Raw genomic sequence first — 19,799 nt, 5'->3', positions numbered from 1 at the left:
TCCATTATTAAAAAATGCCCAAATGTATGCTCTATTCTCTGTCTTTTGGCAACCACTTTTATATCAAGAAGTTAATGCAAGTCACTTCCATTGGTGGTGAATGCCATTATTTTCCCCAATATTTGGTATCATCATAGACACGTACATTTTATTTCTATTTTCTTTCTTTTTTATTCTTAAATTGTCACAGATATGGCCAGTGGGAGCCCTTTCAAGCTCATTATTCTTTTGATATGACCTCATTATTCTTTTCCTGTTTCCTTGTTGCTCCACAATAAGATGTTCCAGCTTCACCCATTTAACATCAGTTTGGTTATTAAATTTTCCTTCAACCCTTTTTCATCTTTATATTATCCAAGAAATGTGAAATAGAGAAGCAAATATGTGACTGTAAGCTAGTGTCTTGATTTTAGCTTGGCATTTTCCAAAAGCAAATCCCAAGTCAGTGATTGCAGTATAGGTAAATCATTTGGGAATTGATCCCAGGAAGCCAAAATGAAGGGATGGGGAAACTGAGACATAAAAGGGAAAGAAGTAAAAGGCATGTGTGTTAGTGACCTAGCTAGCACTGTAGGCAACATCCTCGACCCCACAGGCGCTTGCCTTGTAGAATGGACAGTCATTTCCTCAGAACAGTCCACTGAGGAAAAGGAAGCTGAGTTATCAATTTCATTTTCTCCTTGGTTGAGAAGCATTAACTCTGGAGCTGGAGAAAGCCCTGAGTGGAGAGGCAGGACTCATATGTTTCAGGCAGGAAGTTATCAGTGGGCTAAGGTTACAGATGAGCCACGGAGATGGGGGCAAGGAATTGAGAGCATTTACTACAGTGGGAAAGTCAAGCTGGTGGCTCCTTGACTATAAATGTTCTGTTCCTTTTCTTGTTTCTTGACCCATGGTCTCTACACTTTGAATGCCAACTGCATCTGGATCCAGAAGTGTTCAAGTGGGTACTTTCTCTTGCTTCTTCTGCATCCTAAAAGGTGTCCATGTTCTTCTGTACCAAGTGCAAGGCTATATTGAGCTTAGATTGCTCCCTGAGCTTCTCATCCATGCTTCCAAGTATTCTACTAGGTATATCCAGTTGGATGATGTCCTATCGATTCTTCAAATCCATCATGCCCTGAAATGAAGCTACCACCTTCCCCTCGAAACTGCTCTCTCTTCACTGGTATGTGAATGGCACTACTACTTACCTAGCCATCCAAGCCAGAAGCCAGGCATCATCCTTGATGCTTTGATTTCACCAAGACTCATTGTCTTTCTCCTTTCAAATGTTTTTTCAATCTAAGTCCCTTTTATCATTACCACTTCTATTCTGTTTCTGGGGGCCACCTTTTCTTACCTTGATTACCATGGCAGTCCTCAAGCTAATTCTCCCGTGTTGTCACTCCCTAATCCCTTCTCCACACTGAAGCCAGGAGATCTCTCTAAAATGCAGCAAGAGCAACTGATCTAAACACTGTTTTTCAGAGTCCTTTGTTGATTTCTGTTTACTTTAAGTGTAAAATTAAGTTTTTAAAGTGGTTGAAATGCTCTTCTTGATTGAACTATTATATTCACCTCTCTTCCTCATAATCTGTCTCCACCACCCACTCCAAGTCCCATACACCCACGCACAGACCTCAAACACTCTGCTTTTGCTGTAGACGTCTCTTGCTTTCACCAAGACTCTTGGGTCCTACAATGCCCCTCTTTCTCTCCCTGCCACCATCACCCCCTCTCTTCCCAGACTGGAACATTCATCCTGCACTTCTTCTCCTGCTGACTCTTATTGCACCTTCAGGTCTCAGAAGACACACCTTTGAGTCCTCTTTTTCATGTTTTCCTAGTACCGTATACTTCTTGTAATCACCCTTGGTCTCAGTTTCAACAATTATAAATTGAATATGATAACAATGTCCATCAGCACTTAGTAAGCACACAATAAACATTAATTATTAATGTTATAGTATATATCATCCCAAATTATAATGGCTTATTTAATTGTCTGTCTCCCCATCTGGAGAGAAAGTTCAAGGAGGGCTGCCATCTTGTCTATCTTATTCACAACTGTATCTCCAGCATTGTGTTCATTGTCGCATGGCAGGGACTCAATAAATATTTGTTGTATAGATAAATGGAAGGAACAGGGAGAGAGTAGTCTAAACTAAGACAGACTACCTACTTAGTCGTAGACCTACCACATCTAAGGTGATTTCCCCAAAGTTTAAAAAGATAGTGGAAAAGTGTAAACGACTCTCATGTTGAGAGAGGTGGTTGTTTAGGGTGGTGCTGGCTCAGTTTTCCAGGGACAATCTTCAACAGCAACATCATAAGAAGGGGAACTTAAATGATCTTAATCCTAATGGCCCTATGAAGACAATGGCTCTATTGAAGAGGAAGCTGAGTAGCAGAAGGTTTATATGACTGGTCTGGAGTCCAAAGTAAGAGGCAAAATGAAGCTGTTCAAACTCTGAGCTTATCCCTCTCTAGCTGTGTTCTCTAAAACTCTGGTGCTGAAGTATGTTAATAAATTTTAGTGAAAGAATTGGAGGCATAAATAAGTTTGGGGACCACAGGATTAAATAGAAGTGACTGTTGCGGGTTATTGCCTTTTTGCTGCAGAGATGCTCAAAGCTTTTAATATGCTAATGGTAATTGGGACTGTCCAAGATGAGAAAGTATGCATGCTTCCCCAGCTCACTTGAGCAAAGAGCCCTATCTCTCCAGAGCTTTCTTGGGGAACATAGCCACAGCCCTGCTCATCCTTCTGCCGAGGTTGCCTACCTCCCTCTACCTTCAAAATGTGATCATTTCTGATCCTTGAAGGTTTAAGTCTAGTAACTAGGTTTCAGTGATGAAAACATAACACTCATTTGATTCAACGATAATTTGATAAAAATGTAGGATGTGCTTTGCCTTGTGCCGTATACTATGTGATACCGGAAACCATGAAAATGTCCCTGCTCTTATAACATCACTACTGAGGAAAGTAACAAAAACAATGACAGTGACTGCATAGCCTTGCTGTATAAAACCTTTTCCCCGCAAAGTGCATTCATAGCTTGTATCTCACTTGCTTCCTGATTAAGTTGAGGCAGCAGGTATCCCAAGCAGATATCTACACAAGGTGAAGATGTAAACCTCAGGAGACAAGTGAATTCTCAGCTACATGGCCAGTCATCCATTTGGAGAATTTATTTTCAGGTTTCCCTCAACTCGGGGTCTGTTCTCCCCAACTAATATCAACTATGTGATTCTGTGTAATTCTCAACTTTTCAGCATGGTAGATTTCATTTCTTCATATACACATCTAAAGTGATGGAAAATCTATAACAATATCATGTAGAAGGTTGGAAATGGAATGGACCTTGGCAATTTTTTAAACCAACCTCGCCATTTCCTGAGTGAATAAACAGGTACAAAGAGGTCCAACGATATGCCCAAGGTCCCCAGAGAGCTTACAGTAGAGTTATAAGAAATCATTTCCACTGTCTATTGTCCACCATCCACTCTGCAAATCACCTCCAATTTTTAATTTTATCACTGTTGGGCTTCCCTGGTGGCTCACTTGTAAAATCTGCCTGCCAATGCAGGAGATGTGGGTTCAATTCCTGGGTCAGAAAGATCCCCCGGAGAAGGAAATGGCAACCCAGTCCAATATTCTTGCCTGGGAAATCCCATGGACAGAGGAGCCTGGCAAGATACAGTCCATGGTATCACAAAGAGTTGGACACGATTTAGTGACTAAGCATACACATACGTGAAAAGTATACTTGATTTATTCCTGCTTTAATGTTGGGCTGAAACCACTCAGCAGATAGGTTTGTTCCCATCTCTGTTATTCTGGGTTATTTTTGTTTACTCTGCTATTGTTTGAGGAGCTTTGCATACAACTAGGAAAACTGTTAAGTCTTCACATTGGCAATGATCTTTAAGACCCATAAAAGATGAATCACCAAGGGAATCTATAACTTTGCATGATCAAAGTAAAAATTCTATTTTTATGGCTGGCTGTGTTTTATCATCTATAAATTTTATAATAATGATTAGGTTCAAAGTAGGAACATAATTTACATATATCAAACCGTCTCACAGTGTCCTTACAGCCTCTGAAGCACCTGCAGCAGACAGGAGGAAGCTGAGAGCTTCCAAGCTCTCAGAGGCATTAATCAATGGAGCCTCTCTAAGGGAGAGAGAGAGAAAGAGCATGACAGCGACGGTGGCCTCTTATAACCACACTTGTGTATCCTGCAGTGTTCACACAGGAATAGTGCTTTCTGCATTTGTCAGAAATACACTTACTTCAGCTTTTTCATCCCTTCCCAAGGTAATCAGTCTCATTTCCCAGAAATGCTTTTTCTCTTACACTGACCAGAAACTCTTTAGAAGTGTCAGCACAGGAAGAACTTTTGAGACTGTAGCTATTTAACACAACTGATTTCTCCCATCTGTGCCCAGAATATGTTCAAGTCTATAGATAGATGGTGTGTGTGTCCCTTGAGTCTCTGCAGCACCTTCCATCTCCTCCATCCTCCCACTTAGTTCTACCTTGGATTGATTTTGCCTCCTAGCAAAGAGTTAAAGGTGATCACGGAGGGATTTAAGTCCAGGCATGCTGGCAGACGTGCACTGAGGCAACAGCAACTACAAATCACGGATGGTGCAAGCTTTCAGAGTAAACATCAATTTCTCCAATTTGCTATAGCCCGAGAACTTTATAAGCCTAGCGAATGAATTGTGAGTGTGGGTTTTGTGCTGGATAGATTCAGCAGGGGTTGTTTCTATAAAGCTCTGTTAATGTACGCTGAGTCTTCAGTTTAAATATCATGAGGGAGTAAAAAGTCACAGCTGTTTCACTCACTGCCCTCCTTACATGTGTCAGTTTCAATCTTCTTGGACAAAGGCTGCCTTGCAATCTTGCACCTGGATTCAGCTTCATACTGATGGGTGTGTTGGCCAGAGCTTGTCTCCAAATACCAGGGCAAGGACTTTCCCCTTATCTCTCTGCTTCTTGAAACGCCCTTTCCATCTTCAAATGCACTACCTAGCCTTCAGTGCAACATATTTTTGGCTGCACATTTAGCCATGTCTCATGTCCTGTATTTAGAAATATTTTCTGTTTCTGTGAGATTCTCCATCGACCATAGTAAGTATTGAGCTCTTTCACATGCTAAGCACTGTGTTAAGTGCTTCTTTACATTGACCATCTTGTTTAATATTTATATTTCTATGAAATAGGCACAATTATTATCCCATTTTACAGATAAGGAAACTAAAGCTGAAGTGAAATAATTTGTCCAAAGTCTTAGAATTAGTAAGGGCCAGAGCTGAGATCTGATCAGACAAACTAAGCTGTTCAGAACTTTGATGTTAATATCTTGCTTCTCACACTGGACAAAGCTCTCAAAGAGGGAGGTGTTAGTTGCGTGTCTTTGTTTTCCTCCTTGTGCCTAGAACACGCAAATATTTGTTCATTTCAAAGAGCCTAGGAAAAGCCAGGATAACAACCAGAACTTATAAAACTAGTAGACCTAGAAATATGATTCCCCCAAAGGAGACCCTGCTTTTATTCCTGATGATGTTAAAAAGCCTAGAATAGGAAAATCCAGTTTAAGGACAACTTTAAATAAAAGTTTCATTAGTCCGAATGAGTATTCCTACAATATTGAGCCCTGAGTTGAATTTTAGAACCCTCTTTATGCTTTGTTAGTAACAAAGCTGTTATAAAAATAATTTGATAAGACAGTCCATTGCAATGGTGTGACTTCACTGTGCAAAAAGGGTGCCTTAGCCCAGTGTCTGAGCATACTCAACTTATGTAATGCTAACATAATGGATTATGCATATTGTATCGGGTTAAAAAGGAAACCCAGTGAAGTATTACAGCAATTTAAAAGATATATATCGGGGCTTGTTCAGCAGAGATATTTAAAATTTAAACCTGTTTAAATATTCAACTGAAACTAAAATAAAATTCTGAAAAATGGAATTCAATAGAAAAGCTCCATTAAGAGTAAAAATGCTTCTCCAAACCCATTTGGCTCTAATAGAAACCCATCGAGTGAGGGTTTCATTGTTCAGGCACCAGCCAAGGGAAAAATTATACATACGTTTGGGTAGAAGAATATCAGTGGGACTTCCTGTGGCATGAGCTTCCCTTAGAAAAGTAAGAGAAAAGAGGGAACTCAGACCAACACTCAAATTAGGCCATGATTTGTTTAAAATGGTCTGGAGAGCTTTCTTAAAGAGCATCTTTGTATTTGCTCCTTTGCTTCAGTAAAACCTCATTTCACCTTCCACATCAGATGTGATTCTTTAAAAAAAAAAAAAAAAAAATTGGCACCTTTTGCTGCAATATCAGGATACTGACCAATTTGCCTCCTGAGAGCCAAATTTTATTTCTCTGATAAACATCCTGCAGGATGTTTTTATTCCATTAATTGAAATGGTGGCTTGCACAGAAATGTACCGCTTTATCAAGGTCTGCTTGAATATCAGGCTCAGGCTGAGCCCCAGCATTTTCATGCTGCCATTCTCCTGACAGCAAACACACGAGGATTCTGAAACATAATTAAAACAATCAGTAAGAATTAGCTAGCTCGGTGACTGCACTCAAATAGCAAACCCAGAGAAGTAAATGGGGAAACGTATGGGTAAGTGAACAGGAGCTTTCCAGAGTTGGAGAGAAGGCTGTTAGGAGACATAAAATGGAGGGTATTATGAGAAGAAATATAGGATAATATAAACAGAGTCTCTAATCCTGAGGACTGTAAATCCCTTTTCCTTAATTGGTTTAGAAACTGTGGTCTGTAATGTGAGACGGAGGGCTCTGGCTGCCTTTCTTCTTTGCTGCCCAGAATCACATTAAGTGGAAAACAATAGCGAGGCTGACAGCTCCCTTTCTGTGGGGCATTTAGAGCTAATCTGCTATTGAGACTAATACAATTACATGGGATTAGAGCACTGCCAATGATATAGAGATTGGGGAATTCTCAGGGGGAGGAAAAACCGGGCATTTTCAATGTGGGGTACAGGGTTTAAGAGGGATAGAGGTTCAAGTCTGCAATACTCCTAATTATTCAAAAAGAGAGAGAAACAACCAGGAATTGGTAATTCATTCAGGATCTTGGTGATGTATTTTAATCCAAATACAATTCTAGTTTGTGATTTCTTCACTGGTGCTGTACACTGCTTCCCAGGTGGCTCAGTGGTAAAGAATCCGCCTGTTAGTGCAGGAGATTCAGAAGACCAGAGTTCAATCCCTGGATTGGGGAAATCCACTGGAGGAGGAACTGGCAACCCACTTCTTGCCTGGAAAACTCCATGGACAGAGAGGCCTGGTGGGCTACAGTCCATGGGGTCACAAAGAGTTGGACGTGACTGAGCAGGTACACATGCTGTACACTGGCTTGCTTATTTTTAAAGATTTATAATTAAATTTAGAGATCCCCTAACAGGAGTGCACCTTTCTACTTGCTGTCTTGATGTGTGAGCAAAGCAGTTAGGCGTTTTTATGCCTACTTTACAGGAGAGAAAACTGGACTTTAGAGAATGTAAGTAATTTGCCTAGACATGCAAACAAAAATGTGAAACTCAGGATTCCAACCTAAGACTTTGTAAGACTGGAGTTTATTCTTTCTATGACCCCATGGTACCTATTCAGCTATTGTGTGACTAGTATGGATGTGTGATGCTGTGTCTCTGGGTTTCCCATATCCAGCATCAATTCCTCTGATTTCTCATTGGGGAACTTTAACACCAAACTAAGGTATGGGCATATGACCAAGTCTTACCCATTCTCAAGTACCAGTTGTGTTGAATTGCCAAGTGCATATTCTGTCTATATAATCTATGTTTATCCATTGTTTATGGAACATTTTGCCATGTCGATTTTGGAAGTGCTTAACTTCAGACTATTTCTTTTCTCGGAAACATAAAACCCCTCTTTAAACAATTAAAACTCTATAATTTGCTGAAAATCTCTTATTTGGCTTTCAAAGTTTGAGGAGAGGAAGCAAGAATTAGAAACTCATACAGTCTTGCCAGCTGCGGGACAACTGAAGAGATATTACAATCATGCCTTAATTTGTTTCTTCATGTGTGTTCATCATATTTCTTGAGTACTCAACTGTAGTGATGGTATTGAATAAAACACATAAAAAGTGGGATCCTTAAAGACGTAGCTCATTCAGGAAATGGGGAGTTAGAGAGTCCAGGTCTGGCCTTCTGGTTTCTGCCAGAAACTGTGCTCCTGTGGGTTGGAAAGTTCTATCATTTCCAGAAGCTGAAGATCATGGAAAAGATTGCCAGAAAAGAGAGAGAATTTTAAAGATGATGTCTTTTCTTTTCAGGTACTCACTGTGTGTGGGTGTTTATACACCTTTATTTGAGATGATCCCTGCTAGTGTGTGCAAGAACCTTGGTGCATTGACATGCTATTGGGAAACTATGGATATGGGCGTGATTTAAGGACCTCTCAAACAGATGTAGTGGTTGGGTGAGCAGGAGGTTAAATTCAGGGACCCTAAGTCCACTTCTTCTAAAATACTGAGGAGATTTGTTTTCTTTGCAGAATAAATAGACCGTTAGGGCACCTCTGTTATGTAGTATCCTCAGCCGTAGAGGATGGAGCCCTCGAAGGCTCATATCACTCTATTCTCTGATGTAGCCACCACACCTGGTCATTATTTGTTTATTTTTTTTAAAGGAATAAAGAAACAGGCTCTCTACTCCCAGGCAGTGGGGAAAGACATTCCTTTCCTATTTTGATGAAGCTCCAGAGGCCTTTCCCCTCTATAGGGCTATCAAACCCCCAGTTTGAAGGACCTTCAGGTATGTTCATCAGAGGCTGTGCCATATTTTTGTAAGTTACCTCCTGAGGAAGGGCCAGTCTTATTATTCCCATTTTGCACATTTTACACAGTAGATCAATTTCCAATTCCCAACAAGTGAACTTCCCAAAATTTTATACAATGAAACTTAACTCCGATCATATGGGCATAAAAATACGATACCCACCGGAGCATTGTTAAGATTTCAGGAAGAAAATTTTATTTCACCTTAAAATACGACCTATAGTAGCCTAATTGTGAAAAATGCATTGTGTGTGGGCCTCTTTTGAATATTTAGATGTGGAAGAATGTGAGCAGTCGCCAGATAATATAATTTTCACCCAGGCAAATATCGAGCACTGTGAAGAAAATGCAACTTTTGCAGTGTGATTTATATATGCTTATATACCCTTCATTTTGAGTCTATGTGAAATGCAGACATTTATAGTTCTATAACCAGAGGAATAAAATTTGAATGTGTAGTAAAATGAGAAATGTATTTTAAATGGGCTTTCGAAGCAGAACTGGGGAAGTCGTCAGGAGGCCACAGTCACTAACATCATTGGTTATTTCGCTAGATGGCTGCTCAGATGGAAGCCTGGCAGGCACAGGATTGAATTTGGGTTGATGGGCATGGGAGATGGAGTGACGGCTTCCCAGAAAAGATTGAGATACAGCAACATGGTAATCCAGGCTGGCCAGAATGCATGCCACAAAGCCACTATGAGAAATTCCTCCTTTCCTTGTGATGCATCCTTATTTTTTTTTACTTTTAAAAGAAGAATGAAAAAAAAATTTTGTTATGATTTGACACAGATCATTGATCATAGTTTTCTATTTCAAATATCTCCCAGCTGTGTTCTTGTGTCAAATTTACAAAAGACATAACCATTGTTTCCACAAAACATTGGAATATTGACTGGTTATTTGCCCATGGGCACCTATCGTGCCCAATATAACTCCTAGCATGATAGAAACCACTCATGGGCCCCAAGTGATATGCAGGAAATAGGGAGCTTTAAAGAGTGTTTCTTGCTGTGATGGGCAGCTAGTGTTGTTGGTTGTCCTCCCCTTCAGAGGGGCCCTAACAGAACTCGACATTCCAGGTGGAAATTTGTGTCATGTGGTTTGAATGGAGATTAATCTGTTCTCCCTCCAATCTCTATCACAGAGATGTCATGAACCAAAGCTGGGCCAATCAGAGTCCGCAGAATTTTTCCTGTACTTTAAGGGAGGACTGGTTTATTCCAATAGTCTTACTAAGCTGAGGGGATATGGGCTAGAGGTTGCTGGCAGCCATTTTTATTAAATACCACACAGAGAAAAATATCCTAAAGACTGAGCCAAGCCAAGCTGAGTTCAGAGATGGAGAGAAACCAAAACTTGTTACCTAATTTGAGTCTCTGGATCCAGCCATGCTTGATTCCAGTAACAATCCCCTTTTCCAGTTTTGTGAGCTAATAAACTTCCTCTTTTGCTTAATGGAGTTTTAGTTAGGTCTCTTCTATTATTTACCACCCCCCAAAAGCCCTAATAAAGTTTACAAGAAGACAATGTATTTCATTTATATTTGCCAGCCTTCTCTGTAGCCTAGGTTAGGACCATATGACTAGTTCCTGCCAAAAGACTGTGAGCAGATGTGATCAAAAGTGGAAGCATTCAAGAAATAGTATACCTTGTCCAGCTCTCCTTTTCATTTTTTCAGAGACTTAAAGGCCATGTCTATTAGATCATGTAGCTAGAAGATAACAGAGCCCATATCTGCATGGATCACTTACACCATGCAGAACAGAGCCCCCTGCCAACCTTTGCTGTGTTATATCACCAAAATTTAAGGAATATTTTTTTATAGGCACATAGGGGCTTGTGATAGAAATTAGACTTAGTTATGGAAAAATTAAGCACTTTATTTTTTTCTTTGTTTTGCTGAATTTGTGGCTAAGATCCATGTTCATCGATTAGCTTTATGTAAGGCTTCTTCATAACATAAGAAGTGGAGGTAGGAGATATCTAAGAAAACACAAAAGAACCAAGAATAGGGAGATCATGAGCATAGGAGCCATCCTTGGTGTTGTGCCCAGAGAGTCATAGAGATCATGGCCTCAAAGGAAACCAACATTCACCAAGTCCAACTATGGGATCAAGCACTTTACCTATGTTATTTCATTCCATTGTCACCAATAAACCAGGAGATGATATAAATGCCATTGTATTGACAATGAAACTGAATTCCAGAGAGATTAAGTAGAGCCACAGATTACTGGCTAGAAAAGCTTTGAACTCTATTTGTCCAACTGCACAATGTAGCCTAAATTAGTCTGTTATTACTGCTAAATGTAATATAAATGTTACTTAGAGATAATCCTTTCCAGATGCACTCAAAATACCAGTCTCCCTGATCCATCTTTCAACACAGAGAAAGCAAGATTCTATCACGTCTGGTTTGGGTTCTTGGGTTCAACCAGGTTCTTGGGTTCAACCAGGGTTGCAAAACTCACGCCTCCCAGTCCCCTGACAACTTAATTTCCCTGTCCCTGGATTCTTATATTCCTTGTCTGTCCACCATTGACTATGACAGTCTTTTTCTTCAACACCCTGTCTGGGATATTGCCCTTCTTACGTTAATCAGTTTTCCTATTGGGTTCACAGTCAACTGAGGTCCCTCATTCCCAGCTCTTCATCTTCTCTAACCAATTTCTATTTGCCCTGACAAACCTCCTAACTGTTCGTACCCATTTCTAACTAATTTGTCAGCCAAGGTGCTTCTTTCAGGCTAACATACAGGTTTCCCAATCCAGATCTAATAATTTTCTGCACTTATCAAAGGCTGCCCCATCATTCCTATATCTTTGCAGTATTCGCATCTCAAAAAATATCGGTGACCATCTTCTGGGTCTCTGGTCAAATAGGACTTCAGTTCAGTTCAGTCACTCAGTCATCTCCAACTCTTTGCAACCCCATGAATCGCAGCACGCCAGGCCTCCCTGTCCATCACCAACTCCCGGAGTTCACATTTCATTTAATGGTATTTGGTGAAGAAGACTATTTCTTCTTAAAGGTCTAACTTATCTTTGACTCCATAGGGATATCTTACTCTAAATCCTCATGTATTTTGTGCCAAATAGACATTGCTAAGAAATTGGTCATTGTGGGGTTCCCCCAAAGTAGACACCAAACACAGGAGTACACCCAGCAGTTTGAAGGGGAGTCTTGGGCCTTCAATAATACAGAATCAGGCAAAACTATCTATTGCTTCCTTGCCATAAGTTAAAAACCAAACAAAAATGTAGAAAAATGTGCAACTTTCCCAAAGGTACATCTGGAAAGGAGACCAGGATTAATTCTCTGAACTCCCATGAAAGGAGTTTATGATGTGTGATTATGATGTGTGCACAAGGCATCCACGCAGTCACACTCAAGGGCTGTCACTGTGCTGGGACACAGTGACTTGTTCAGTTGCTCAGTAGACTCTGCGACCCCATGGACTGCAACTTGCCAGGCTTCCCTATCCTTCACTATCTCCCGCACTTTGCTCAAACTCATGTCCCATTAAGTCAATGATGCCATCCAACTATCTCATCCTCTGTCACACAGTTCTCCTTTTGTCTTCTGTCTTTCCCAGCACCAGGGTCTTTTCTAATGAGTTGGCTCTTTGCATCAGGCAACAAAAGTGTTGGAGCTTTGGCTTCAGCATCAGTTCTTCCAGTGAATATTCAGGGTTGATTTCCTTTAGGATTGACTGGTTTGATCTCCATGCTGTCCAAGGGACGCTCAAGAGTCTTCTCCAGCACCACCATTAGGGTTCCTTATGGCCCATCACTGAAGTCAGTATTTATGAAAGCTCAGATGGCAGTGCTTGTCCCTCTGTCCCTCTGTCGTGTCTGACTCTCTGTGACCGCATGGACTGTAGCCTGCTAGACTCCTTTGTCCATAGGATTTTCCAGGCAAGAATACTGGAGTGGGTTGCTATTTCCTCCTCCAGGGGATCTTCCTAACTCAGCAATTGAACCATATCTCCTGTGTCTCTTTACCACTGAGCCATCTGGAAAGCCCCTCAGGCTGCAGATTAACCAGCCAATTCTGGCCTTTTTCCCACCACTGACTAAAATAATGTACCAAAGTGCATATAGTACATCTCTGTGAACATCGCATTGTCATGAACTCATTTCTGAGACAGTGAATTCCTGGTGGCTCAGAGGGTAAAGCGTCTGCCTGCAGTACAGGAGACCCGGGTTCAATCCCTGGGTGGGGAAGATACCCTGGAGAAGGAAATGGCAACCCACTCCAGTATTCTTGCCTGGAGAATCCCAAGAGCAGAGAAGCCTGGCAGGCTACAGTCCATGGGGTTGCAAAGAGTCGAACACTACTGAGCAGCTTCACTTCCACTTTCATAGGTTTTATTCAACAAACATCCATTTTGTAGTCAGTTTTTGCCTCTGACATCTGCCAATTCATTGTCTAAGAAGAAATTACTGAACTTATAGAGTTGTCATTTAAAAAATGAATATGGCTTATTATCTTTGTTTATATCTTTCAGATGGCTCTAAAATATCAATCCAGAAGACCTCTGAAGCTTTTTTGGGGAAAAAAGTGTTTCTCAGTCAAAATGAAACACTACACTTTGCCCATTAACAATGTGTTGATTTTTGCAATAAGGGACGACAGAGGATGAGATGGCTGGATGGCATCACTGACTCCATGGACGTGAGTCTGAGTGAACTCCGGGAGTTGGTGATGGACAGGGAGGCCTGGCGTGCTGCGATTCATGGGGTCGCAAAGAGAGACGACTGAGCGACTGAACTGAACTGAATTTTATTGAAATTTGAGAGTAGGCAGAGGTCCCTGCCATCTGGACCTAAGGGTATAGCTTAACATTGGGGCTTCATACGGGACTGGGTGGGAGGAAGGGAACCAGGTGTCTAGTTTCTTCGTGGCCTGTCCCTCTCTACCTGTCAGGCTTTGGTCAAGGTATCACACCTTTCAGCCTTCTGGTTTCCTCCATTGTTAAACATGGTGGTTGGAGCCAGAGTTTCTCTAAAGTACCCTCCTATTTTGTGACATTCTGTTCCTCTACAATAATTCCCTTTCTTCAAACAGCGTATCATTGTTCTCACTGCAAAGGTTTCTTCCCACGTCTCTTTCAGGCAAACTCTTATTCAGCCTTCAGATCCCAGCTCAAACATTGCCCTTTCTTTGGTTCTCATTAGACTTAAGATGCCTTCTCCTAACCTTACATTTTACATTATAAAGAGGTCACTCCCTTGTATTCTTGAACTACACATACTATGGTAGACAGAATACATCTTTCTAAAACATCCATGCTCTAATCCTAGAACCTGTGACTATGTTATTTTCCATGGCAAAAGGGACTTTGTAGATATGAGTAAGTTAAAGATCTTTAGATAGGAATATATATTATCTTGAATGATTTAGGTGATGGTGGTGGAGCCTAGGTAATCACAAAGGTTTTATAAGAGGGAGGCAAGAAGGTCAAAGTTAGAAAAAGGAGATATAACACTGTGTATGTGCTAAGTTGCTTCAATTGTGTCTGACTTTTTGTGAGTCTATAGACTATAGCCCGCCAGGCTTTTCTGTCCATGGGATTTTCCAGGCAAGAATACTGGAGTGGGTTGCCATTTCCCCCTCCAGGGAATCTTCCTGACCCAAGGATCAAACCCACATCTCTTATGTCCCCTGCATTGACAGGCAGATTCTTTACCACTGAGCCACCTGGGAAACCTTATGTAATATTGGAATGATGCAATCTGAAGGTGTAGAAGGAGCCATAAGCCAAAGACTGTAGGCTTCTAGAAGAGGTGGGAAAGGTAAAAACAAAAATGGCAGAAAGAAAAAAGAAAACAGATTCTTCTTTGTTACTCCCAGAAAGAACACAACTGCTCAGTTGTTAATGCTTAGCTTTAGACTTCTGAGGTTCAGAAATGTAGGAGAATAAATACATGTTATTTTAAGCCATTAAGTTTGTGGTAATTTGTTATAGCAGCAATTGAAAACTAGCACAGAGACTATGATATAGCATACCATATTTTAACTATTTATGTGACTGCTTTTCTTCTTGCTGGTCAATGAACTTCTTGAGGGCAAGTACCAATTTTATTTTGATTTTTATATTCTCAGTTCTTAGACTAGTCCGTGGCATATAGTTGATACTCAAAAGATATTTGTAAAATGAATGAATAGATGAATAAATTTTGTTTTACAAAATAATGTCAAAATTTAAAGGATAAGTGACTTGCTCATGGCTTCACAGTAATGCTACCCAAATGCTGTGCTTACTCTGGGACGTGGTATTTTTGTGGCTAATGTTTTCACTGACAGTACACTACCAGAAAGGTTTAAGTATTGTCACTTTATATGAAACCAAGTTATACAAATCTAGATTCCTGGGTAGAAACTGGCTTTTATTTATTTATTTCAGGAATAATTCTTGTGATTCTATAGGAAAAATAAAAAAGATTCAAGCATTGGCAGAGTGTATTGTAGTATACAGTTTTCCTTGGAGCTCTTTCAATGATTCGATCTAATGCTAAGTAGTCCAGATTTTGAGTAGTAAAAATATTATGTGCACTTCATCTGTTTGTTTAAAATGGGCTTTCTAAACAAAACCTACACTTAGCTGAAAGTTACCAGTGTCAGTGGATGTGAATGTGTATATTTACACATCACAGAATGGGAAAGGGATTGGATAGGGGAAGGGAAGAAAGAAAAGACCACCCCCATCACTTTCTGAGTAAAAGGACAGCTGAACTCCCCCTGGCTTCTCATTATGGCTCTATCCAGGCCATGAGGGGAACATTTTTGAGCAGGAGTCCTTGGAAGAAAGAGCAAACGTGACTGCCATTTAAACTGCAGATGGTCAGTGTTGTCTCAATCTTTGTGTGAACAGCTGCTTGTTGTCCTCTCACCCTTCAAGGAGAGTTTGTTCTGTTGTTTGGCAAGTTTCTTTGCCCAGAAGTTATTCCCATTTGACGAGGAGAGGAGTTGGCCTAACGACATTTTGTAAGAAGAGTTTAACTATTTTCAAGCAAGTCTCCCTGGGAGAGAAAAGTCTACAAATGTTCATGCTAGCGATGCACCTTCATTCAAATGGTTCAAACCTGCCATGAATAACTCACTATTTTATTTTATTGTAGAAGTTCAAATTCTGCTTTTCATCAGAAAATCCACATTTAAATTTTCATTTATATTTGCAACTAGAGAATTTAGGAACCATCAATCCACAAGTACTTTTTGAATGCCTAGTCCTCAAAGGTGAGACAAAAGAAGAATAAGACACAGTGTGTTGTCACGATTGAACTTTCAGTGTCGCTGAGGAGATAGGAAATTGCCCACACCAGTGAAAAATTAGTGTCCACGGCACATGTACTATATATTTTTTTGTAGTTTTTTTTTTTAATGTGGACCATTTTAAAGCCTTTATTGAATTTGTTACAATATCATTTCTATTTTATGTTTTGGTTTATTAGCCAAAAGGCAAGTGGGATCTTAGCTTCCTGACCAGGCATTGAACCCATACCCCATGCATTGGAAGGTGAAGTCTTAACTATGAGACTGCCAGGAAAGTCCCTGTATGTTTTTATTGAAAAGATACACCAAAACAAATAGTCTGGGGAACAAAAATGCACTTAATCTCCTACTGCTCTGGCCCAACCATTTTCATTTGCATATTTCTTCCTTGCCATATGTGGCCATAAGCACAAAAGCAATATGCAGTAACAATATGTTTTAGCTTCACCATGATCACCCACAGTTTGTTTTTTGTTCCTCGTGTGGTATGGGAAAGTGGTACACAATATGTTGGGAAGTTTTAAGAACACATTTTTAGAATTTTCACAGCATAGCAGTTAAGAAACTCATTTTCCTACCTTTCCATGCTTGTCACTTTGCCACTCAGGTCTCAGCTCAAATGTTGCCTCTTCAGGAAGACCTTTGTTGACAGCCCAGTCTAATGTACTGCTCTAACCTGTCACGGTCACATTATACTATTTAATTTTCTTCACAGTCCTTTTTTCAATATAAAATCCCTTTTTCCCATTTATGTGTTTGCCTGTGTGTTCTCTCCTAGCCCACATTAGAAAGAAAACTACATTCTCTGCTGTCACAGTTACATTTCAAGTGCCTAGAATAGCACCCATGGTATTGTGGGATCCCCCACCCCATACTTGGGACTGAATTAATGAAATACAAACTGTCAGTCTTTTGTCTAATTCATAATTAATATTACTCATAGAAGAAAACACAAACCAAAATTGACAATGACTAGTCAAGGCTATGGTTTTTCCAGTGGTCATGTATGGATGTGAGAGTTGGACTGTGAAGAAAGCTGAGCGCCAAAGAATTGATGCTTTTGAACTGTGGTGTTGGAGAAGACTCTTGAGAGTCCCTTGGACTGCAAGGAGATCCAACCAGTCCATTCTGAAGGAGATCAGCTCTGGGATGTCTTTGGAAGGAATGATGCTAAAGCTGAAACTCCAGTACTTTGGCCACCTCATGCGAAGAGTTGACTCATTGGAAAAGACTCTGATGCTGGGAGGGATTTGGGGCAGGAGGAAAAGGGGATGACAGAGGATGAGATGGCTGGATGGCATCATTGACTCAATGGGCGTGAGTTTGAGTGAACTCCGGAAGTTGGTGATGGACAGGGAGGCCTGGTGTGCTGCAATTCATGGGGTCGCAAAGAGTTGGACACAACTGAGCAACTGAACTGAACTGAATTGAAAACTTGCACACAGAAAAAATTACTACAAATGAAAAATTGACTGAAAGAATCAATCTTGTTGGTAACATTGAAAATTTAAAAATTGATCTCAGAGAAAATACACTTTCCTGAAATAATTGACACAAATAAAACAGACAATAGCTAAAACTGCATTTATGAAATTTCACCGTTGACTAAAAAGTGGCAGAAGAAACAAATCTTCTAAAGAAAATTTATATCCACAAAATCTGACCCTGGACAATTATGCTTGTGGAAGTAAGGGTCCTAAAAGAAAACCTGTAGTAGCAGAAGATATAATAGGTAACATTTTATATGTTTGGGGAAAAAAAACCTGATGGATAAATCAAATTCTCATCATAAAATTCATGAGAAGGAATTGATTTTGAGAAAAATAATTTCAGTTAAATGAAAATAGAAAAAATGGAAACTGTTTAAATGGTTTATATAGAAGAATTGATCAAATAATGAAATTGCCTTAATGTAGTTTGATTCAAAAAAGTCTTTCTTGGCAATGGTGATATAATTCTGGTTAAAATGATTGTGTTCATAAATATGGAGTCAATGTATTCTTATGGTTGAAATGGTGGGATAACATCTCCCTACAATCTGGCCATTTACACAGCTTTAGACCAATATAATAATACACCAGTAAATTGTGAATCACAATTCACAATGTGTAATATGCTAAGAATAAAACAATATCATCATAAATCATCAGGGGAGTCTCAGAAAACAGGGCAGCCAATAACCAGCTGACCAGCCTTGGAAAAGTCACTCAGGGTCTTAGACATATTCAATAAGAATTTGAGTGACAGATTTAGACTAAAGTCAACTCCAGGGAGCTGACAAAAAGAACATGTGTATTACTGAGAATGGAACAGAAATAGTGGGTAACAGGCTATCATGGGCTAACCTTTAGTGACCACCAACGTTTGGGTACGGAAAGATGACAAAGCCCTGGAAAAGAAGCAGACAGGAGCAAGTAAACCAGAGACAAGGCTGGTATAATGTGAGGGGTGAAGAGCTGAGTATCTTTGAAAGCAGACAATCTGATACTGTTGGGAGAAAATTTCAAAAACAAAAAGAAGGTTCTAGAATATGCCTAGATGACCAACTTTAAAATAGAAGTCTTGGGACACCATAAGAGGAGGTGATCTTTGAGGACACAAGAGTACTAGGAGCTTGAAGGAGAGACCTCTTGGTCAGAGCTTGTTGGTTTCTTGGTGACAGTACCTGAATTGGAGGAAACATAGGCAATGGGGTGAATTCACCACCTCATCTGTTCAAACCCCAGGTGGGGCCTGGGGGTGGTAGCTTCAGGAATGGATATAACCAGGGACCGCAAGGCCTGGGACTGCCAGGACTTTCCTTACTCCATCTCTGCTTCTCTTTTAGTTTAGGCTTCATTTTCTCTTACTGTAGACTAACTTTCTATATTTGGCACAGAGAATTGTGGCTGGTAGCTCTTACACCCCTAGCTTTGCCACCAAATTTCCTTATATCCAATGTGAAAAATCTTGCAGGAATGACTGGACAATCGCTATTGCCAGTGGGACAGACCATATGAGAAGGTACAAGAAAACAAGGCAGTCTCTGAAAGAAAGGAGATTGCTGGCTCCCAGAACACAGAAGAGCATGCGACAAACACAAGCAATGGGTGAATCTGCCCCATTATGTCCCCGGCAAGCAGTTGGGAAATGTATATGCCTTTAAAACTGAACAAAAGAAGAACATGTCTAAAGGCATAAGGCAAGATCACATTGAGAAGGAGAAAAGATAAAAATGAAGAAAAAGGAGATAGGTTGGAATACCAAGCCAATGCCCACTAGTTGAGAAATGAACCGGAATGGGGGTTCTACATGCAGAGGGGTTGGAGGAGTCCTCTTTTCTACTTAGTCCTTCCTTGATTTCTCCATCTCTTACTCCTCTAGCTGGATGATCCCATTGGCTAGTCCACCAGGTCCACTCTTTAGTTCAGAGTTTATCTTCCTCCCTTCTGATCCAGCCCTTGATTCAGACTTCTCCTTCCACGATGGATCTGCAGAACTGGGTAGTGCCACGCACCTTGGATGTGATCTCCTTCCCAGCTGGGCACTAAGAAGGCTGGGCAGGAGAACACTGGGTCTCTCAGGTCCCAGGAAGGGACAGAATCAGGAGCACAGATAGAGAATTCAGCATTTGCAAAGAGGGCAGAGTGGGAATCTTTCTCATAGACAAACTAAAAGGAAAAAACGGTGGATATACTTCTA

The sequence above is a fragment of the Bos mutus genome, chromosome 2, assembly GCF_027580195.1.
Source record: "Bos mutus isolate GX-2022 chromosome 2, NWIPB_WYAK_1.1, whole genome shotgun sequence".
Taxonomy (NCBI): Eukaryota; Metazoa; Chordata; class Mammalia; order Artiodactyla; family Bovidae; genus Bos; species Bos mutus.
This window is presented reverse-complemented; position numbering follows the sequence as displayed.